Raw genomic sequence first — 23,671 nt, 5'->3', positions numbered from 1 at the left:
ACAGTTGATTAGCAATTCCGAGCCAAGAACCAAGGCATAATTTCATTATGAATACATGAGGCTTGTTATTCTTGCAGCTCATACACTCGAGCTTTTTGTGCACAGCGAATATTGGATGCTCCAAGCCACTCCTTCTCTTCTCTTGCATTTATTGCAACACAGAAGCTCTACACCTTATGCCGCGCACCAACCAGTTCACAACAAAAGAATGCACTTACAGGGTGATCCGTAAGTAATGTCAATCATTTCAGGGGGTTATGCTGTCAAATGTCATTCATTCATTTTATTCCATAGATCTTACATGAGCAATGAAGCTTTAAGATGTGGAACAAGTCAAAATTTTACAATATTACAATTACAATTTTTACAAATTTTTACAATATTTTGCAATTTTTACAGTTTTATAGTGTAGTAATTTTCCAAATTGATAAAGTGAGGTCCGAGGATTCGCCAAAAGATTCAAACAAAAAAGTTTCATACAATTTTGCTCGCTTTCGCTTCCTTTTTCGAGAAAAAAAAACTGTTTGGTATCAAATATTTCATGACGTGTTTTGAGAAAGCAATTGATTTAATTTCCAATAAGCTCAGTAATTTTAAGAGAGCAGTGTATTATGATAAAAAATGATTGGAAGAAGTTTAGTTTTGTTCTTTAAATGTGCAGAAATTTGATCCAAACAAAAGTAAGTTTTCGTTCTGAAAATAAATTGTAAAATGTTACATTTGTCCGGATCAAATTTCTGCCCATTTAAAGGACAAAACTAAAATTCTTTCATTCATTTATTATCATAATACATACGTACATAATACAAACATAATAATAATAATAATAATAATAATAATAATAATAATAATAATAATAATAATAATAATAATGTATGACTTGAGGCTTTCCCGGCGTTTGATGTAGAATAACTCTTCTCGGGTTCTCAGCCAGGTGAGTTGGAGATTAGCTTCCAAGCTTTCGACGGCTAGCTCTGCCATCTTCTTCAGGGAAGAAGATGGCAGAGCTAGCCGTTAATAATAATAATGTTTTATTTTCGCTGGCAGAGTTAAGGCCATAAGGCCTTCTCTTCCATACAACCAGCTTTAATCAATACAATACATATTTAAATTACGAATATTTACACTACACTTAAAAGGTTCTCCAGCAATATTCTTCAGTTAAGCTAACGACTAGTAGACTACATATTTATTTAAATTTAGATAAACCTATAAGGTAAAGTAGTAACTTAATTTATGAGCTAATTTAATTCAATCATTTATAATTAATTTGAGATTAGGGATAGCTAGTAAAAGGATGAAAATACATACATACACACATACATACATACATACGTACATACGTACATACGTACATACATACATACATACATACATACATACATACATACATACATACATACATACATACATACATACATACATACATACATACATTCCACACCTGTGGAATAACGGTTAGCGCGTCTGGCCGCGAAACCAGGTGTCGCGGGTTTGATTCCCGATCGGGGCAATTTAGCTGGTTGAGGTTTTTTCCGGGGTTTTCCCTCAACCCACTATGAGTAAACGCTGGGTAACTTTCGGTGCTGGACCCCGGACTCATTTCACCGGCATTATCACCTTCATCTCATTCAGATCATCTCATTCAGATAAAGCGTCGTAAAATAACCAACTAAAAATACATACATTGTATTTATACATTATTCAAGACCTGCAGTGGTGATGCATTAAAATTGTTATGTAGAGCTTATGAGATTTCAAATATGATAATCGTCAATTTTTCAGAACAGCAGTTTTAAAACAGAGAATTAGTCTATGACCAAGATTATAGAACTCCATAATCAAAATTTACCCTAAATTTTCAACATTATCCGTTATTAATTTAATAAGTAACATCGAACAACTCTTTACTTACTTACTTATTGGCTTTTAAGGAACCCGCAGGTTCATTGCCGCCCTCACATAAGCCCGCCATCGGTCCCTATCCTGAACAAGATTAAGCTAGTCTCTATCATCATATCCAAGCTCTCTCAAATCCATTTTAATATTGTCTTCCCATCTACGTCTCGGCCTCCCTAAAGGTCTTTTTCCCTCCGGCCTCCCAACTAACACTCTATATGCATTTCTGGATTCGCCCATATGTGTTACATGCCCTGCCCATCTCGAACGTCTGGATTTAATGCTCCTAATTATGTCAGGTGAAGAATTCGAACAACTCTTTATAAATAGTATTTAAATTGATTATATTTATAAAGTCTCTTTGGAAGGTTTTTAATTTACCGGTAATTATTTTTTTATAAATTTCTCCATAGTCATTTTTATATTTCTTGTGCAGCATGTATGATGATGGTGGTGATAAATATAATAATGCCAATGATTACGGTTTTGAAAGACACGCTAATGTTGGGACAGTTCCTACATTCTGAATGACTCCAGACATCGTACACTCCTCAGACTCACCACAGCCCAGCATCGTTAGGAATTCCGTTCGTGCTGTAGTGAAGTTAATTTATTATTCTCTGATGACAGGATGTTAGTCGAGATGGTGGCTGTGGAAATTCAATTTTATTGCAGGCGAAAAAAAGTTCAATAAATTTCGCCTGCGCAGTAAATATCTTCTGATCTTCAGAAGGAAAACATAAAAAATATTTCGAAACATCGAACTTCGGATGTAATAATAATAATAATAATAATAATAATAATAATAATAATAATAATAAGAATAATAATAATAATAATAATAATACTAATGATTTATTTTAGCTGGCAGAGTTAAGGCCGTTAGGCCTTCTCTTCCACTGAACCAGCAAAAAGTATATATACATATGCATGAACTTACAAAGAATTCAACAATTTGATTTAGATGAGAGTTACATGTATACAATAATTATTTACGAATTAAACAACAAAATACTATGAACTGTTAATTAAACCCTGAAATAAACTGTGTAGCAGAATTAAGCTAAACTACGTAGAATGTTAATATATTTCAAATAATATTAGATAATAGAAAGAGATTATTATGAGACAATTTTGAAAATACAGCACTATCAGGATGATGTCTAAAGAAAGAAGTAACAATGTAGTCCGTGATATTTTAAATCAGTATGATTGGAGTGGAATGCTAATAAGGTTATCTTTTAAGCTGTTTTTAAAGGTGTTTATTGTCTTGCGGAACCTAATACTTTGTGACAAGGAATTCCATTGACGCGAGGTGGATACTGTAAAAGATGATGAATAACAAGATGTTCTATGAAGAGCTATATTTAGCGTGCCACAGATAATTGATCTGGTATTTACGTCGTGGTTAGAGTATAGATAAGAGAAACGAGACGAAAGGTAATTTGGTGTTGAGGTGTGCAGAATTCGAAAGAGTAAAGACAAAGAGTGCAAAGTTCTGCGTTTTTTTAAGTCGGAGCCACGAAATACTTGCGAAGGACGGTGATATGTGATCATATCGTCGGATGTTGCACACGTATCTGACGCACATATTCTGAGCTCACTGTAACTTGACTGACAGTTCAGAACTTCGGTCACTTAGGATGTAGGATGTAGTACAGGGACATCATTTTATTTTTCTAACATTTTTTAATATTAACCTGTCTATACCTTTAGAGAACTGGAAACACCGCTTGCTCCCCCCTCCAAGACTGGAGTTCGATGATAATGGCGTAAAACACAAATCACTCTACTAGGTATAGGAAGAAAGAAAAGTAGTTCAGCCATTTACGTAAAGTAGGAAATATCGCGATTTTGAGTTTGATAATTTTCATTAGGTTTTTCTTTAATCAAAGTACAGTACTGTATTAAGAATAAGTGTTTTTACTCACGAAGTGAGTTATCCATGCGAACGTATTCATTATGCAGTGTATATTATACTGTCTACAGCACATTAGCGTACAATATAGAGAAAGAAGTTAAATTGAAAAATAATCATAATATGAATATTTAAACACAATTTTGAAAATGTGGCTGTTCATTTCGATACAGGCTTCAGTTCTTTTGTACATATTATCGCACTATAGATTACTGCATCTAATTCCAATTGCCAGTTTCGTCCTTCGTACTAGTAACTCATGTTGAAATAATTCTGTACCTACTCTACGTACTGTAAATTCAATCTTCACTTCTGCCCGACCCGAAAATATAAAATTACTCAGACATGCTATCTACTGTCCGTCCAAATGGTTATGCCGCAGGATTGTAGAAAGGGAGAAAATCACGTGACAGTTAATTACTTAACGAGGCCCTTTTATTTAAGTTAAATTAAATAGCTGTATAATATTACGTAAACGACCAATTCCTAAGAGAAATTAATGTTTTCAGAAAAGAGCTAAGACAGCCCAGCTATTACAGAGGGGCGAGCAGAAGCAAGTGGGGGAAATCGGGATGTGACGTAGGCAAACGGACAGTACCTGTGCGAAAATATGATTCAATATTGAGAGCTCTTTCGTCACTGGAAAACGCGAACATATTTCTGGAACGTACTATACTCAGTAACTCAGTGCTGCTTACTATCTGCGGTCTTGGTTCTGTGTGGAGTTGGAACTTCCTTAGTAGAAGGGGTGGGAGTGAAGTACATTCAAAAACTCAGGTACAATAAAAATTGAAGTAAAAATAAAATGATGTCCCTGTATTTGTAGTAACGAATGGCAAGTAACTTCGTTTTTCACTGAACGTTTCAACCAGTAACACAGACAAGTTTGAAAGAACGCCTGTGGAGCAGTTGAGGTGAATTTATCCTCCCTATCACCTCGATATTAATGATTGAGGAAGCGAGGTAAACAAGTAAATCTGACAGCCTTTTCAACTTGAAGGGTAGTGATCTGCTGCATAATGGCAAAGCCTGTGTAAAGAAGATCTCAGGGAAATGGAAAATGCTTGTTACACTCACACTGTTATTCACAACATGGCAGGGAACAAAATGTGTTCAGCCAACAATGCTTGCTGCTGGAGCATGGGATTTGCACCGTGTCATTTAGGATTTGCGTCAGCCGTAATTTGGACCAGCGGACGGATGGACGGACGGACGCGTCAGTACGCTTACCGACAACACCCTCCACCCCAACCCCTCTGTCTACCACACTACATTGAGCCTCTATTCCTAGGCCTGTATGTATTCGGTAGGGAGGATATTTCGCGCCCAAAGTAACACCAAATGCGCTGAAATCAATTTTGTGGTGAAACGGTTATATTTCATTCATACTAGAAAATTGAATATTGGATTCTAAGCATGTGCTCCACGGAGCTTGCTCTGTAGGAATGCGTCTGCTTCAAGTCAAATCAAAGCATTCGGAATGCAATAATGCTTCCTATTGGCTTGTATTTAGTGGGGCACCGTTACTTATGATCTATCAGATCTGGAAGGGCCTTGGTTCAAATATACATGTGAGCTTCCTGCCTTCATTTCAACCGACATGGACACACGATGCACAATTTATTATTTTTTTTACCATATATACTTTTATGCTCGACCATGCCGAAATGTAGTAATTATACACCTGGTAGCAGTCCTTTAATGCATGTCATTAAAGTACACCTACTCATTAAAGTACAGGTGTTCAGTCAATGACAACTCAACTTACAGGTGTTCAGCCAATGACAACTCAGCTTACAGGTGTTCAGCCTATGACAAGTCAGCTTTGTACTGTTATAAAACCGCAAGTATCGATTATTCTCGGATATGCAATCGAAAGACAACTGGCGAAACGTCACGGAGGCTGGAAATCCAATACTGTCGCAGAAGGTTATGTTCTGTTACTATAATAATTAGCGTTAATTGTAAATAATATTCAAATAAATTCAATTTGTCATCTCGTTTTTCAATATCGAATTCAATAATCAAGGTTATATCAAGTTTAACGGGTTTACATCAAGGTCAATGACATTATTGTTTCTCGGAATAAATCAATACTTTCGCGTCTGCTCACATCTCACAATTCACGACCTAGAACAAGGTCACTTCCGATCTTGTCAGATACAAATAAAATGTATGCAGCTGAATAATTTCAAGTTAGAAATATGGTCGGGCATAAAAAGTCGTATGAAACTTGCCTATAATGGTAATTAAGACGATCGTATGAATATTATGAAACTCGCTTGCGCTCGTTTCATAAATGTCCATACTTGCGTCCTAATTACTATCATTATAGGCTCGTTGCATAATGTACTATTATTTTAACTATTTCAATCCGATTATGAGTGAATTTTAGGCGACAGATCCAAGCACAAATTATGTAATAATACTTACTTACTTACTGGCGTTTAAGGAACTCGGAGGTTCATTGCCGCCCTCACATAAGCCCGCCATTGGTCCCTATCCTGAGCAAGATTAATCCATTCTCTATCATCATATCCCACCTCCCTCAAGTCCATTTTAATATTATATTCCCATTTACGTCTCGATCTCCCTAAAGGTCTTTTTCCCTCCGGCCTCACAACTAACACTCTATACATGCATTTCTGGATTCTCCCATACGTGCTACATGCCCTGCCCATCTCAAACGTCTGGATTTAATGTTCCTAATTATGTCAGGTGAAGAATACAATGCGTGCAGTTCTGCGTTGTGTAACTTTCTCCATTCTCCTGTAACTTCATCCCTCTTAGCCCCAAATATTTCCCTAAGAAGCTTATTCTCAAATACCCGTAGTCTCTGTTCCTCTCTCAAAATGAGAGTCCAAGTTTTACAATCATAAAGAACAACCGGTAATATAACTGTTTTTATAAGTTTTAACTTTCAGGTTAAACCTTATTCCTTTGCTATGATCGTGCCAGAGAATCAGTCCCATTCCGAGGCTTATTTGAAGGATTCGTAACAAGCTGTTTTTTTTTTACAGTGATGGGTTATTAGCCCTTCGCCCAACCCCCAAGCTGGAGGACCACCCCTCATCGGCTGTCCGCGATTGTTTTTTCAATATATTCGCAGCTACCCTCCATATCTGGAGGCCGTCTCCTCGATCCGCAACCTGAGGACGCGCCATGCCGTGGTGATAGGGCCCACAATATTAAGTAAAATGTTTCGTTTACTAAGACAAAATTTGTGACACAGCCACAAATTCAAAGGAAAGAATTTAAGGATGCCTTGTCAACGGTCAAGGTAATTACTATACAAACATGACAAATCTGATTGAATTTTCATAAATTTTAAAATAAATTAACCCCTCAGTTATTTAACAGAGGCAAGTCAATAACAACAAGTACAACAAATTGAAAGTAAAATTCTTGAAACAAAATTTTGTATTTAACAGATCTCACCTCTATTTACTATCAGTTTACTTCACATGCTTTTGTGGACTTCTTTATAAAATTTCACTGAAATTGGAGAAAAACTGTATTCATAAGAAGATTTTGAATGTTACGAAATGTTGATTATTGCATTATCAATGTACAGCATACAAATTATACAGGGACATCACTTTATTTTTACTCGCATTTTTATTGTACCTGCGTTTCTGAATGTACTTCACTCCTACCCCTTTTATTAATATTTTTGCTCCCGTCAGCCACACAGGCTTATGGCCGCTGTTGCATTCGAAATCTGCTAGCAGTGAAGTAAACAGTACAGAGTATAGTGTGTTTCAGAAATATGGTTGCGTTTTCTATAGAAGGAAGAGCCTATATTATTGAAGCTTAATTCCAGGGGCAGGTATTTATGGAGATTAATTTTATCATTGTGTTTTTCAATAATGGTGTCTGCGGAGATTGTTGGAGATCGATTTCTACTCTTGTTGGACATTAATGGAAATTTTGGAAAATACAATTATTTTGGAACTGGGTTATTAACTCAGTATAAATATTACTTTCCAAATAGGCTAATTAACGTTAAAGGTTCATTGGATTCTGGTAAAGGTGCGGTATGGCCAATAGACAATATCTGTTGAATTGAGACTCTATTTAACACACATTCATTAAAAAAAATGCAGCCCTCAAATTAATACTTTCAAATTATTAGTGAAATGTTGAATTCTCCGTCTTTTGAGTTCACTAATGTAATCAGAACACCTGGAATACCATGAAATGTAGCCTACTTGAATGTGCAACAAATGAAAATGAAAAAAAATGTCCGAAAAGGCACTCAGAATATGAAATTCGCTATAAAACGACGCAATAATAATAATAATAATAATAATAATAATAATAATAATAATAATAATAGTAATAATAATAATAATAATAATTATTATTATTATTATTATTATTATTATTATTATTATTATTATTATTATTATTATTATTCGCGAATATATTCGTATTTCGCTATTAGAACTCTATTTCGCGATTTTTTGTGATTGTTTTATCCGCATATTGTTAATCAGAATCACTTAATTCGTGAAGATTAGTAAACATCTATTATCGTATATCTATTATGTCGTGATTTTCGCGATCTCCATAAATACCCGGCCCTGCTTATTTCGCACAGGTACGGTGTGTAGCATGACTGAATAACTTTATCTGAGCAGAAGTGAAGATTAGAGTTACCGAAAGTACGTTAATATGCTGAATAAGATATCCATTACATAATGAATACAACAGCCTGAAGAGTTGAGTTTGTGAAAAAAAAAAATGTTACTACTCTACTGTATTTTGATAAAATACCGTAACAGTAATAATCAAACTGAAAATCCTAATATCGTATTTTCCAGTAACATAAATGGATACACTACATTTCTCTCCTCCTATAGCTAGTAAAATGATTTGCTTACATATTGCACTAGTAACACCAAACTCCTGTAATGGAAGGGGGTAACAGTGTTTCGGACTATAGCCAGGTTAATGTTAAAAATGTTGGTAAGAATAAAGTGATGTCCCTGTATATACTATCGATATCATTCCTTCCTATACAAGTCTACAATACATATTTTTCTCTTCCATAACAGCGTGGAATATGAACTGAATGAAAAGTAATAGTAATATACGTTACAAGAGCGGTATGTTGACGTTTTCATGTTCGAGGAAAAGATTGAAAAAGCGAAACGTTGTTGAGCTTTTTTAATTGCCGACAACATGAAAACAAACATACCGCTCGTGTATCGTACATTATTTTGTGCGAAGATCGTTTATTACATACCTGAAAGACAAATTTCTAATTAGTTGCAATGAAATCTCCATCTTGGTTTCTGTTTAATGACGGCAACTTCGGAAAGCCAAAATATCTTTCTTCAACATTGTTGCTATAAAATGTTTTCTGTGTTTACTATACTCCAGCAGGCCGTGATATACGTCTGTCTCCCCCCCCCCCAGTCTATAAATGCGAACTTAAAACAAACGGTAAGGTTATGTAATGATTTATTTTTCATTTTAATATATTAACAATATTATTTATATAACATATTGCAGTAATAACATCGGCATCTGGAATCTTGTTGATTTTTTCACGGCTTCCTTAATGTTACTTGTATCAGGAATGCAATAAGTTTCGTGGAGTAGTAGACTTTACTTAATTTTTGCAAATATTTAAAAGCAATAATTAACATTGCAATTTAGGTGAAATTGCAGTGGTAAGTTTCCAATTTATAATTATTACTATGTTAAACGTCTCTAAAAATAATATGTTAAAAGCCTAAAGCAGTAAAATGAATGTCGCGCTTAAGCGGTAAGAAGAGGGAAATTGTTATGTATGTTACGTTGGGAATACTGAATGTGGTATTTCACACTTACCGCGTATTGGTTCTGTGCGGAAAACAAACAAATACACACGATCTCGCACAAAATTAGTTAGCATGAAGAACAAAGTCTGTCAGAATGACAGCTGATTGTCAGTTTAAAGGGCTGCAGCTCCACGCACGCGCTGGTATCTTTAAATTCGTTGTGAGGGGCTTCAAATTTTCGTAGGGTAAAAATAAGCACAGATTTAGAAAGCTGAAACATTATTTTATTTTGTAGAGTAAAAAAGAAAATGTCCATTTGAATGTTTCCCCCCCCCCCGTTATTTTTACCGATCCATAGTCGAAATGGGATGAGGGAAAACTTCGTAAAATCGTCAATCGGTAACTTGTCCCAACCAGAATTTGAACCCGGGCCCGCTCGTTCCACAGTCACTTATGCTGACCGTTACTCCACCGCGGTGTACTTGATAATGTTAATATTGTGTCATGGGATGAAACACGTCACCTGTAGAGAATCACACGGGGATAGCTGACGCGGGCCATAGTGTGTATTTCTGTGCGTTTTTTGAATGAAATGCCATACTAAAAAGAAGCGAAGCGATCGCGCTATCCCGAGAAGAGCATGGTGACGTGAACATATCGGCTGTTCAAATTCTCAAGCGGAAAGATCGATCGCTTTCCTCAGAATAGAATTCCCGGAGCGAGCTGCTGGTAAAGGATTGTCACCCCGATAGGACACTTCCCATCCCGCTGGCGGCGAGAGTGACGGCTGTCAGTAGCGGTTACTGACGCAGCACGAGCACTGTCAGACATCGAACCCAAATAACACCTCCGCAGTCCAGTACAACGCCACCACTCCACGACTCTTCAGTCTCTTCTAGCTCTTAACGCTTACAGCTGATATTTTAACTTGCATCATTGCCAGGACTGCAAGAAACTGAAGTCCAAACCGAACAAAAGTAAATAAAAATAATGTTTTTAAAACAATAAAAATGAATTAATAGCACTACTAAATTATAAAAAAGCAAATAATTTCGCTTAAATAAAATAAGATTTTCAAAAAGGAAGATTCAGTGAAAAGATAATAGAACAAGTATAGAGAATTGGGAAGTTCGACATGCCATGCCCAATAACAGCCTTGCATAAGACTTGGTTTTATTCCCCCAAAACGTGAAAATAAAAATTGCACGATAATTTTATTAAAAAAAATACGTAACTTTTTACTATGTGCTTTCATTAAAATAACATTAGTCAACACACTGAAACGTTTTCGTGTATCTGGTGTGTAAATCGTTGGTTTTACCTCATTTTAGGATGCTGAGTTCAGAGCAAAAATCAGCTTCTTTCTGTTACGTCAAAATTCCTAGATAGACGAAACTAACACAAAGACAATAACACAATATTGGTAGACATGGCTTATTTTAAATACAAACACAACATAACACTCATATTATATTATAATAAATAGTTTTATGCTCGACCATGCCGAAATTTACTAATTATAAACCTGGTAGCTGTCCTTTAATGCATGTCATTAAAGTACACCTACTCATTAAAGGTCAGGTCTTTCAGCCAATGACGACTCAGGTTACAACTGTTCAGCCAATGACAAGTCAGCTTTGTACCGTTATAAAACCGCAAGTATCGGTTATTCTCGGATATGCAATCGAAAGAGAATTAGCGAAAAGTCACGGAGGCTGGAAATCCAATACTGTCGCAGAAGGTTATGTTCTGTTACTATAATAATTAGCGTTAATTGTAAATAATATTCAAATAAATTCAATTTGTCATCTCGTTTTTCAATGTCGAATTCAATAATCAAGGTTATATCAAGTTTAACGGGATTACATCAAGGTCAATGACATTATTGTTCGTCTGAAAAAATCAATACTTTCGCGTCTGCGCACATCCCACAAGTCACGACCTAGAACAAGGTCACTTCCGATCTTGTCAGATACAAATAAAATGTATACATCTGAATACCGGTAATTTCAAGTTAGAAATGTGGTCGAGCATAAAAAGTCGTATGAAACTCGCCTATAATGGTAATTAAGAACCTCGTATGAAAATTATGAAACTCGTTTGCGCTCATTTCATAAACATCCATACTCGCTTCTTAATTACTATCATTATAGGCTCGTTGCATAATGTACTATTAAATATTAGAAGTCAGGTTTGTGGTAAAAAAGACTTGTATTCGAAAGACATTTCATCCAACTATAATCATATAAATTCATGAGTTTTCTCAAACGTGTCTGCAAAGCATGATTCAGAGATGTGTCCTGGTTGATAGTTAGAGAAGGCCGTATCGCTTTAACTCTGTCAGGTTAAATAAATCATTATTATTATTATTATTATTATTATTATTATTATTATTATTATTATTATTATTATTATTATTATTGTTATTATTTTATTACATTTTTGACAGACACTGTGTTACGTAAGAAAAGAGCACCTTAAGGATCAGTTCCGTTCACCTGGAAGTCATTCTAATAAGGTATTGATAATGTTAATAAATTCAGATCATGTTAACGTTCTATGTGTCACTAATATTTTGATGGAGATGGTGGTATTGGTGATCAGGTGTGAAAAGATTATTTCGACAAATTGCAGTTGATAGCTGGCTTTGATTGGTTAGAACTCAATAGAATCTTTTATTGCTTCGTGAGCGAAATTATTGGTATAATGACGTCATGCCATCTTGAAAAATAATCCAGATCTAAGCAATTTACACATTCTAAAATTTAAAAATAAAGTGAAAATGTTTGTATGGTATTTGTTAAATTGAATTATTATTTTAAGTGTTACTAGCATTATATGTTACTAATATTTATTGTATTTATCTGATGCATGTAACCTATAAGATAAAACATTCTAATAAATACAAATAGATCATTTTCTTAATTAATAACAGTGTATATCTCCAATAAATGATTTCTTAGCATCGACACAGATACACTTGATTGTACTTGTCACTATATCTTGTCACTAGAGAGTTCTTGAAATTTATATTTTCCCCGCCATTCATAAAATATTTAGATATGATTCCTTTTGCACAAAAGGGGAGATCTATAACTGAAACTCGATTAATATATTTCAGTATTATTTGTATTTATCCTGGTAATAATGAACAGTTTGACCCTAGACATTTTGTTTTTGCAGCATTAACTTCCCATGATTGTACGAGAAGATTGGAAGAGAACGGCAGTTACGTAGACTTTCGGCTCCCCCCTACTACCAATAATGCACAACACAATGTCAATACGGCGGTTGCTGTCGTCTGCGATATATCGAACTTTTCTGTCGATTTTCGAGTTCGTCATTTTTTTCCGGTTATTATATGCTTATTTAAGTTGTGTTAACTCTCGCTAGTGGTTTTATATTTTATTTGATCTGTCTTAGTATTTATTTTATTATTATAAATATTTTTGTTTTATTATTATTAATATTATTATTGTTATTATTATTATTGTTATTATTACTATTATCTCTATTATCAACATTATTATTGATCTCTGTAAAATTTATGTAGACTACTGGACTGTACCCGAGCACGAGCATATGCTCATTTCGGGTATCTATTCATATGTATCATTTCAAATGTAAATTGTGAATAAATTAGAATTAGAATTAGAATTAGTTCATTCCAAGTCATTTAGAACATTTTACTACATAATGTACAGTTGTTTCGTGTTTGGACTTCAATTCCTACTTCTCCGGATGATATCGTTTGTAAAACTAGTGTGACTGTCGAGGACAATGGAGCAATAGAGTTATAATAGTGGATCAATAGCACAAACGAAAGTACATGTGAAAGCAAAGTAATATAAGGAAACGTTTCCCATTCATAAAACATCGCCTGTCGCCGACGGCGCTGAAGTTATTTCTGATAGATGTAGTTAGCTGTTGGAGCTGTTGCTGGCCGATACTATTGATAGTGACAGATTAGCTGCTTAAATTACTGAACCTCATAGTCTTCTTCCATACAACTAAACACCATTAATCTTTACCACCTCTAACACAAACCACTGAAAACGCTATGTTCGCCATGTTACTTTTCACACCCTTTTTAATAGTACATTATGCAACGAGCCTATAATGATAGTAATTAAGACGCGAGTATATTTATGAAACGAGCGCAAGCGAATTTCATAATTTACATACGAGCGTCTTAATTACCATTTTAGTCAAGTTTCATATGACTCGACCATATTTCTAACTTGAAATTATTCATAAGTATTCATATTATTCTTATCTGACTGAGGAGCGGAACTGACCTTGTGCAATATCTCGTAAATTATGAGATGTGCGCAGACGCGAAAGTATTGATATTTTCCGAGAAACTAATGTCATTGAACTTTATATAATCTAGAGAGTAAAATGAACATTTATCTTGATATAACCTGGAAATTGATTTAGACATTGAAAAACGAGATGAAAAATTGAATTTATTTGAATATTATTTACAATTAACGGTAATTATTATAGTAACAGAACATAACCTTCTGCGACAGTATTGCATTTCCAGCCTCCGTGACGTTTCGCTAGTTGTCTTTCGATTGCATATCCGAGAATAATCGATACTTGCGATTTCATATTGCTTTCTGATTGGTGGAAAACCTGAACTTTAATGAATAGGTGTACTTTAATGAGGTCCATTGAAGGGCTGCTACCAGGTGTATAATTACTACATTTCGGCATGGTCGAGCATAAACAATATTAATCTTTATCAGCTCTAAAACAAACTACTGCAAACGCTTTGTTCGCCATGATATTTTTCAAATTCTTTTTAAAATTAATTAATTCATTCATAGTTTTCTGCCTGAGGTCAGGTCTTCCACTACAAACACAGCATTATCCAATATTTTCTAATATCTGCCTTGCTCTTAGTATACGCATATGATTCATAATATAATTTATATCTTAATGTCGTCTATCATCTGATATCTTCTTCTGCTCCGAACTTTTCTCCCGTTCCCCCTTCCTTCCAGTGAATCCTTCAGTAAACAAATTCTTCTCATTCATTCACCCAGCCAATTCCTTTTCCTCTTCCTGATCAGTTTCATCATTTTTTCTTCACTCACTCTTTCCAACACAGCTTTGTTTCTTATTCTGTCTGTCCTTTTCACACGTTCCATTCTTCTCCATATCCACATTTCAAATGCTTCTAGTCGTTTCTCTTCACTTCATTGTAATGTCAATTTTTCTACCCCATAAAAAGCCACACTTCACACAAAGCACTTCACTAGTCTCTTCCTTAGTTCTTTTTACAAAGGTCCACAGAAGATGCTCCTTTTTCTATTAAAAACTTCCTTTGCCATTGCTATCCTCCTTTTGACTTCCTGGCAGCAGCTCATGTTACTGCTTATAGCAAACCCCAAGTATTTGAATCTGTCCAATTACTCTATTGCCTCATTTACATTTCGCACGTTTACCTTCTTTTTTCGATAACCCTGGTCTTCGTCCTGTTACCTTCATTCTTTACTGCTCACAGCTGTCATTTAGCTCCAGTAGCATATCCCTTAGCATCATCTCCTCTTCTGCTAACAACGCCATATCATCAGCAAATCTTATGCACTTTATTCTTCTTCCTCTTACAAACGTGGACAGATTATTAACAAAATTGACGATTTTTATGATTAATTCTATTTACAAAGTTTCACTATTCAATTTAGACTACAATTGACAATTTTGCATATTTCTATCATTACAGTAGATAGAAACATGCAAAAATTTCTAATGTAGGCTATTCTAAATTGAAGAGTCAAATTTTATAAAAAAAATATATAATAAATCTTCAATTTTCCTAATAATTTGTAAATATTATGCAAAAATGTCAACTGCAGTCTAAAGTGAAGAGTAAAATTTTGTAAAAATATATAATAAAAATCTTCAGTTGTGCTAATAATTTGCAAATATCCAAAATGTCACCTGTAGTCCAAATTGAAGAGTCGAATTTTGTAAAAAATATATTTAAAACACCTTCACTTTTGCTAATAATTTGTAAATTTGCGAAAATATCAATTGTAGTCTAAATTGAAGAGTGAACATTTGTAAAAATATAAAATAAAAATCTTCGATTTTTCTAATAATTTGGAAATACCCAAATATGTCAACTGTAGTCTAAATTGAAGAATCATAGTTTATAAAAAATATATAATAAAAATCTCCAATTTTGCTAATAATTTGTCCACGTCTGTACTATCACCCCTTCCATGTTCTCAAAACAGTTCTCTACTAAATTCCCCAAGTAAATATTGAACAAGGTAGGTGATAAAAGGATACTTGTACTCCTCTCCTTTTTTCACTTCCTTCTGACATTTCTTCTCCTATCCTGACTTTGACTGGAGGTTTCATATAAAGGTTACTGAACAGCCTCCTCTCTTTCCAGTCCTCGCCAATTTTGTTCAGGATCCCCATCAGGTTATTCCAATCCACTCTGTCAAACGTCTTTTCTAAGTCCACAAATACTACATACATTTCTGTATTCTTCTCTAGGTATCTTTCGCCGATTGTTCGGAGCAGTCGAAATACATCTGTCCATCTCTCTGTCTCATTCTTACAATGTACGAGGTAAAATTGAAGGATGCAACGTTTCGGTCCGTCATCAAACTTCAATACAGGTTGACATTAATTATCTCTGTCTTTAGTGCCATGATTTCATGATGTGAATGCAGTCAACTCTATATTAAATTTAACTGTCTACAACGTCATTCAAACGCCACTGAAGGACATGCGGGGTCCATGACTGCTTCACCTGTCACAGAAGCTGTTATGAACATGATTACGGTAGCAAGATTTCATCTTCATTCCAGGTTTGGTTCATTCCGAACTGACATGCATTGCGGCAGTTGTGTTGGTACCACCTTATTTGTGTTTCGCTCTATTTCGTCACGTACGAAGCTCTCAATGTTTACCAGAGTAAATAACCGTAATTATATATTCATTGTTCTAATTAATAATACACTCAGGGACAAAAAAACCGGACACTTGTATATTTGCTTGTATTTTGTCGCCAATTATTTCAAAATGAAACAAAACCCATTTAAACAAAATAATGTTTCATTTAGCACCTTATACGACAACATTTGAAAAAAAAAATATCTGATGAGGAAATTTACAAAAAAAATACAAAGGACGTATCCCTATGGCATCGTTTGGTCTAACTGGTTTTTTCATTTTATGGTGCCTTAAACATTAAAAACTCTTTTTAGTAACGGGTATTACCCCCCTCTGGCTTGAATAACTGCATCCATACGTCTTGGCATGCTCTCAATTTGGTTAGCAATGTCTTCTTGAGGAATAAGTTCCCATTCTTCGCCAAGTGCTCGCCTCAACTCTTGTAACGATTCTGGTCTCGGTCGTCTATTCTTAACACGCCGTCCCAGAATGATCCACACGTGTTCAATTGGGTTCATGTCTGGACTCCTTGCTGGCCATGGAAGAACATGGATTCCCACTTCTTGGAGATAATCTCCGACCGCATGGGCAATATGCGGCCGTGCATTATCATGCATTAAAACAAAATTATCGCCTACAAATTGGCCAAATGGCACAACATGTTCAGTCAAACATTCATTTATATACCTATCAGCTGTTAGTCTTCCATTTTCAACAAAAACCAACTCTGTACGAGCATCCGTACACACTCCTGCCCAAACCATCACTCCACCACCTCCATACGGCACATTTTCGGAAATGCAACACTGTGAAAATCGTTCTCCCCTCCTTCTCCAAACTCTTTCACGTCCATCAGGTGAGCACAGATTGAAACGGGACTCATCGGTGAACAGAACACAGCTCCACTGTCCATTTCTCCAATCCCTGTGATCATTTGCAAAACGCAGTCGTTCAACTCGATGCATCCTGAGAAGTCTGGGACCAGTTGCAGATCTACTTCATATCAGTCCACTTGCTTTCAACCTCCTTCTAACTGTTTTGGCCGAAATTGGGCGTCCATGCATGTTAAAAAATTGCTGGGCTACACTAGTAGCTGGCAGGTTGCGCTCCCTAAGAACTCTCAACACCATATACCTGTTTTCATTTGGATTTGTAGCTCTTGGACGACCAGAACCTGGTCTTCTGGTATATTCTGGGGTCTCTCTACACCGTTTTATGGCATATTCATAACATTTGCAATGTAACGTACACTGCATCCATCATCGTAAAGCGCTATAGCTCGAGCCACATCTTCAGGTCGCATCTTGTTTTAAGACAAATGTTACAACCCCACTTAAACTCAGAAAATGTAAAAATAAAGAAATAGCGAATGATAACGATAATGAAGCACAAAATGTTTGAGACAAAATTGTTATAGCTGAGACTCCGAAAGCAAAATTGGAAGATTTGGTTGTAATGGCTTGTTTATAAAACAAAAAACAATCACCAATGTATACACGTCTCCATAACAACAGATGGCTACCATAATATTGTATGAGAAGGTAATGTTTTGCAAAATACCAGCAAATATTAAAGTGTCCGGTTTTTTTTTGTCCCTGAGTGTATTATGGGAACTATTTTTTTATGTCTACAATTCATTGTAAATAATATAATTCATAAAATAAATAATATAATTTATTTTCTTCTGATTATGCAGAATCACGCACGTATAGTGACAATCGAAGGAACAATAGCTCGTGCTCTGTTGCAGTCCAGTTACAATATTGAATACCAAAAATAAAATAAGGTATACTGTAACGAAAATGTGGACAGTGTACAAAGATAGCAAATACAGTACATAAGAACTGAAGCACAATCAACACAATGATAATAATTAATGTACGATATACAGGGTGTTTCAGAATTCAACCGGATAATTTTAAGGGGTTATAGATAAATATCATGGATGAATATATAATAGGATGCAAAACTTACTGAGTTTCCCGTAACGCATACTAGAGGCGCTGTTGTAGAAATTGATCTTGCTGCCACCTGTTTGGAGGAGGGGCGTTATTACATCTAGCAGCGCACCAAGTAGCGAAAAGAGTAACTAATTACTCCATGCATTTAGCAGCGAACCTGGTGACGAAAATGTTAAACTGTGCAGAAATTATTCCCTCAAAACCTCATCGATATTTAAAACTAACTCAATTTAAAATAAAACATTTACATTTTTATTCCTCTCAGTATCTTCTACTGAAAATTCTTACCGGAGCCAACAGGAAGATAAAAGAGACGATCTATTTTACACTACCTAATTAAAATATAACCAGACAGAGACAAAAAAATAAAGCAAGAGGTTAGATAATTGGGATTGTATTCTTTAGGTACAGCGCAATGGAAAAGTCTGCAAGAACTACTTAGATAGTTCAATTTCTTATATTACTATTACTTTACAATACATTCAACAACACTATTTTCACAACGTCCATAAACATCACTGTTTAACATACACTACTTATACACACACATATCACTTTATGTTCACTTATTAGCAAGTTTCTGTCTGCCATCTTGCCTCTTCGAGCAATATCTCGAACGGATAAATAGAGAACTCTGGGTAATGTACCCAACACGTAGTTCTAATGTTCACCACCTACGACGTTGGGCACTGATCATCTTATTTCAGCCCCCCGCCGCCAGATGGTGCTGACCGCAGTTTCGCATCCTATTATATAATTATCAATGTAAATATTCTGAGATATGAAACTAGGAGTCAGCGAGTTGAAACTAGAACTTAACGGCGTGAAATATTTTTTGGACCATTACGCCACTGATTGAACCTGCACGCGATACATTTGGAAACGTGTCGGATACAATATTTCTATGTCCCTATGGCACAATCTATGATCATTGTAGATGGTTTCTGTTAGAGGATGAGGTCGAAAGTTCAAACTTCAGCAGGTATTTTTTTTAACTTAACGTATGTAACTTAGAACTAGTGTTGTAACATTAAAATCCAGACGTTTGAGATGGGCAGGGCATATAGAACGTATGGGCGAATCCAGAAATGCACATAGAGTGTTAGTTGGGAGATCTGAGGGAAAAAGATCTTTGGGGAGGCCGAGATGTAGATGGGAGGAAAAATAGAAATGAATTTGAAGAGGGTGAGATATGATGAAAGAGACTGGATTAATCTTGCTCAGGATAGGGACCAATGACGGGCTTATGTGATTGGCGGCAATGAACCCCCGGGTTCTTTTTAAGCATTTGTAAATAACTATCAGGAATTGTTTAAAATATTACTATGATTGATTACTTCATCTCATCTTTAGACATCGAAACTTCTCTATACCAGACGGGTCTATTTTTATTTTGCTTTGTGTAGTCTGTTATTCTCCATTCCTAATGTATGACCTTTCTATTTATTCGCACATTTTTAATGATGTCTGTAAAATTATTTATATCTAGTCCTGTACTAGACTCTTATTGATTTTTTCCTACTAGAACATACCAGTCTCCGTCGTCAAGACCACACTTCGGATGTTCCTATTTTTATACGGCGTTTGTCTATTATTCAATAACCTGCGTTTTCTGTTTCAGGAGCAGCATAAATTAAAAATTGTGTCTGCTCAGAAAAAGTACAGTGTGTTGCAAGGTTTATTGAAGCCAGGTCGAAAACTCGCAAAAGATACAGAAAGACACTAATTTCTCAACCAACCATTCGGATGAGGTACAACTTAACAAACCCTTTGGATATGAAAAATGAAACTGAAAACATAAGATTATTTAGGGCCAAATTAAAGAAGTAATTTTTTTCTCACTCCCTCTATTCTGTAGGTGAATTCATGACATTCGATAACACTTCATGAAAAAATGTTATGTTTTATTTAACGACGCTCGCAACTGCAGAGGTTATATCAGCGTCGCCGGTGTGCCGGAATTTTGTCCCACAGGAGTTATTTTACATGCCAGTAAATCTACTGACATGAGCCTGTCCCATTTAAGCACACTTAAATGCCATTGACCTGGCCCGGGATCGAACCCTCAACCTCGGGCATAGAAGGCCAACGCTATACCAACTGCTCCACCCAGACCGACACACTTCATGAATATTTCTGTGTTGTATTAAGTATTGATACTAAAATTTTGTGTTGTACTAGTAGACTATATTGTAAATCTCTTCTGTATATATTTCAACTAGACTGTGACAATGATTAAGACTGTGTAGTACTATTAAGATTTATTGGTTGAGAAGCTTTTATCATCCAGTCTGCTGTCAAAAAATCTGAAAGTTAGAATTTATAAAACAGTTATATTACCGGTTGTTCCTTATGGTTGTGAAACTTGGACTCTCACTTTGAGAGAGGAACATAGGTTAAGGGTGTTTGAGAATAATGTTCTTAGGGAAATATTTGGGGCTAAGAGGGATGAAGTTACAGGAGAATGGAGAAAGTTACACAACGCAGAACTGCACGCATTGTATTCTTCACCTGACATAATTAGGAACATTAAATCCAGACGTTTGAGATGGGCAGGGCATGTAGCACGTATGGGCGAATCCATAAATGCATATAGAGTGTTAGTTGGGAGGCCGGAGGGAAAAATACGTTTGGGGAGGCCGAGACGTAGATGGGAAGATAATATTAAAATGTATTTGAGGGAGATGGGATATGATGATAGAGAATAGATTAATCTTGCTCAGGATAGGGACCGATGGCGGGCTTATGTGAGGGCGGCAATGAACTTCCGGGTTCCTTAAAAGCCAGTAAGTAAGTAAGTATTAAGATTTTTAGCATGTTCCATATTCTAGCTCTGAAGCGATGTACGAATACCGTGGAATGTAAATACAATACAATACAATCTCATATTTATTAAATTCTTTTCTTACTTTGAAGAGTACTACCACTACTCAAAATATTGAATGCTTTTTTAACGTTCTGTACAATATTACTATACTCAAAGTTATCAGTAATAATTTCAAGCCCCTTCCCATATTATGAAGGATATGTAATTCCAGGGAGAAAGTATAGCTTACGCCACTCAGAGACGGCACAGAACCCTCCGAAGTAATTACAGGAACGGAGTACACATGCAAATACAACAACGTGCCAGGGTACACAAGAGACGGGGATTAAAATCGCCAGTACTTGCGGGAGAAAGAGCTTCATCATAACCAACTACATGCTGTGTAAACTAACTTAGAACAGAGATGTAACCACTAATCTAACAACAGAAAATGACAGCCCAAAGATCATATTAGGAAACAATAGCTTTCGGCAGATCCTCAGGTTTGATTCAACAGTTTGCTGTGATTCTAACTTGAAAATATCAACCTGAATTGTTCCTTTAAATCCGACTTCTGTAAGAAGACAAAAAATCTGTATAAATTTTTTCACAATATCTGCTACGAGAATAATAAAAATACTAGTGAAAAAAAACATAATAATGTAAATTCTATATTTCAATAAATACTGAAAATAACATCAAGTGCAGAGCAGATATAACTGCCATTGATAAGATTAATAGAAGATCTTCATCATAGACCCGACGGTGAGATATGAAATAGACGTGGACCAGGCGGAAGATTGTTGACTTCGAAAAAAAAGAAAAACACATGTGAACCAACGATACTTTGAAACGTTCTACTGAAATATTAAACAATAATCTATATATAATATATGAACTGAAGACTAAATTGTATAGTCCTGTTATAATTTCTCTCATAATTCGTGTATTAACAAATTGAACCTTTGTTACTGTTACACTATTGTATCTGTCATTTAGACAGAAAGAATATTATGAAAGAAGGAGATTCTAAGAGGGAAAACTCTGAGTGAAATCTATAAACTGTTACTACGTTTACTTATTGCTGTTATTATTATTCTTATATCGTAATTGAACGGGTTATATCAGCTTCTTGTCTATGCTGATGACGTGAATATGTTAGGAGAAAATCCACAAAGGATTAGGGGAAACGAGGAAATTCTACTTGAAGCAAGTAAAACGATAGAGTTGGAAGTAAATCCCGAAAAGACTAAGTATATGATTATGTCTCGTGACCAGAATATTTTACGAAATGGAACTATAAAAATTGGAGATTTATCCTTCGAAGACGTGGAAAAATTCAAATATCTTGGAGCAACGGTAACAAATATAAATGACACTCGAGAGAAACTAAACGCAGAATAAATATGGGAAATGCCTGTTATTATTCGGTTGAGAAGCTTTTGTCATCCAGTCTGCTGTCAAAAAATCTGAAAGTTAGAATTTATAAAACAGTTATATTACCGGTTGTTCTGTATAGTTGTGAAACTTGGACTCTCACTTTGAGAGATGAACATATGTTAAGGGTGTTTGAGAATAAGGTGCTTAGGAAAATATTTGGGGCTAAGAGGGATGAAGTTACAGGAGAATGGAGAAAGTTACACAACACAGAACTGCACGCATTGTATTCTTCACCTGACATAATTAGGAACATTAAATCCAGACGTTTCAGATGGGCTGGGCATGTAGCACGTATGGGCGAATCCAGAAATGCATATTGGGTGTTAGTTGGGAGGCCGGAGGGAAAAAGACCTTTGGGGATGCCGAGACGTAGACGGGAGGACAATATTAAAATGGATTTGAGGGAGGTGGGATATGATGGTAGAGACTGGATTAATCTTGCTCAGGATAGGAACCGATGGCGGGCTTATATGAGGGCGGCAATGAACCTACGGGTTCCTTAAAAGCCAGTAAGTAAGTAAGTATTATACTTCTCTGCTCTATAGTACACTAGGCCTAATCATTCATTATTGATTTAACCTAATATGTGGCTCGTGAAGCAGTCATAAACATACAAAATGATGTTTGTAGACTACTTTAGTAGTATTTAATTATAAGACGCTTTAAGTTGTATAGATTTTAGCCATCCTTAGAAAGTAATAACCAAATACAATAGAATTTCTGATACAGACAGTATCATTCATTGCCCCATTTTATAGCCTAGGCCAGTTTTCCAATTCCACACAGCCAGCAGATCAGTTATCGCCAACAGACCGTGTTAAGCTGTAGCAAGGCGTTGTAAGAAACTGTAAAGCAAAACGTCACGTCGCATCTGACAGTATGTGCACCCGGCCTTATTGACTAGAGTGCAATGCACTAAAGTGAATGTTCTAACACTATTATTATACATTCTCTT

This window comes from Periplaneta americana, chromosome 1, assembly GCF_040183065.1.
Source record: "Periplaneta americana isolate PAMFEO1 chromosome 1, P.americana_PAMFEO1_priV1, whole genome shotgun sequence".
In the NCBI taxonomy this organism is placed as follows: Eukaryota; Metazoa; Arthropoda; class Insecta; order Blattodea; family Blattidae; genus Periplaneta; species Periplaneta americana.
This window is presented reverse-complemented; position numbering follows the sequence as displayed.